The sequence below is a fragment of the Cornus florida genome, unplaced genomic scaffold (assembly GCF_030987335.1).
Source record: "Cornus florida cultivar Cherokee Brave unplaced genomic scaffold, ASM3098733v1 CherokeeBrave_3.0.0_Hap2_Chr07, whole genome shotgun sequence".
Classification (NCBI taxonomy): Eukaryota; Viridiplantae; Streptophyta; class Magnoliopsida; order Cornales; family Cornaceae; genus Cornus; species Cornus florida.
The window spans coordinates 30,023,808-30,025,382 of NW_026775577.1; the positions used below are offsets into that span (position 1 = coordinate 30,023,808).

Here is a 1,575-nt window from a genome sequence, read left to right on the forward strand (position 1 = left end):
TTTGTAATTTTTTAGGTTTCAATCTTTTTTTTGACAGATTGTCTATAATTAGCTAACAATCCCAAAATATGCATACCATGCTTATATATTATGGTGTATCATGCATGAATATCACAATTACTAAAATTAAAAATTAAAAATAAATCTGATTGTGAGTTTATCATCCAACATCAAATCATGTATCCTACGGGCTTTTTTTCCCGGTTTGTGCAAAGTCAGAGCCGAATTCACTATGGTGCATCCAAGAGATTATTCCGACAGATGCAGGGAACGAGCTCTGGCTCAAGGAGGAATGGTATGTCAAAATGCACATCCGCGCTCGGTTCTCGAACTTCTCTGCTGCAGGAACATCACAATCAACCCGAGATCAGTCCATTGACAAGTTCTTGAACAGGAATTATCATTCCAGAACAATGTCAATGAGTAGCTCATGAGTCATAAAATGCAAAGCCGCGGTGTGCAGGGCAAAAGGGGAGCCAGTAACGTTGGAAGAGGTAGAAATAGAGCCACCAAAAGCATCAGAAGTTCGGATAAAGATGCTCTACGCCAGCCTCTGTCACTCTGACATCCTATGCGCCAATGGGCTCCCATTCCCAGTGTTCCCATGAGCTCTAGGGCACGAGGGTGTTGGGGTGGTGGAGAGCGTGGGCGCGGGAGTCACAGAGTTCAAAGAAGGAGACCTCGTCATCCCCACATTTCTCGAAGAGTGCATGCAATGTGAGAATTACAAGTCAGGACAGACCAATGTGTGCACAACGTATCTTATGCCTATGCATGGTCTAATGCCTGACAACACTACAAGAATGTCTCTCGGAGGCCAAAAGTTGTACCACCTATTTAGCTGCTCCACATGGTCAGAGTACACAGTTGTTAATGTCAACTATGTTGTCAAGATTGATCATCCAACTATGCCATTGGCACATGCTAGCTTCATCTCGTGTGGCTTCACAACCGGATTAGGTGCACCTTGGAAGGAATGCAAGGCCGGAGAGGACTCATCCGTTGCAGTGTTTGGTCTTAGCACAGTTGGATTGGGCGCGATACAAGGGGCTAGCATGCAAGGAGCATCCAGAATCATTGGCATTGACAAAAATGAAGTGAAAGCTGCAAAAGGACAGGTTTTCGGGATGACTGATTTTATCAATCCGGATAAATATAATAAATCTATCGCGGAACTAATCAGGGAGGGAACCGGAGGAAGTGGTGTAGACTATTGTTTTGAATGCACCGGAGCTCCACCATTGGTGGCGGAGGCCCTGGAAACCGTTAAACCGGGAAGAGGGACTTTGGTACAAGTGGGCGTAGGGCCTAAGCCGGCTATGGAGGTCTTGTTTTCAACACTCTTGCAGGGTAGAACTGTGAAGGGTTATGCTTTTGGAGGGATAAAAACCAAGTCTGAATTACCCATTGTTGTGGACAAATGTGCTAATAAGGAGATCAATCTGGATGAGCTTTTGACTCATGAAATTTCATTGGATGAAATAGATCAAGCATTTGACTTGCTGAAGAAACCAGATTGTGTCAAAGTACTTATCAAGATCTGAGTGATCTTAGCAACAACTGAAAACAGATTGT

The 1,575-nt window shown here is 44.1% G+C and overlaps 1 pseudogene; it reads left to right on the plus strand.

Moving 5' to 3' along the window:
- The first annotated feature begins 413 nt into the window (after positions 1-413).
- LOC132267626 (alcohol dehydrogenase 1-like) lies at positions 414-1,575 on the plus strand (annotated as a pseudogene).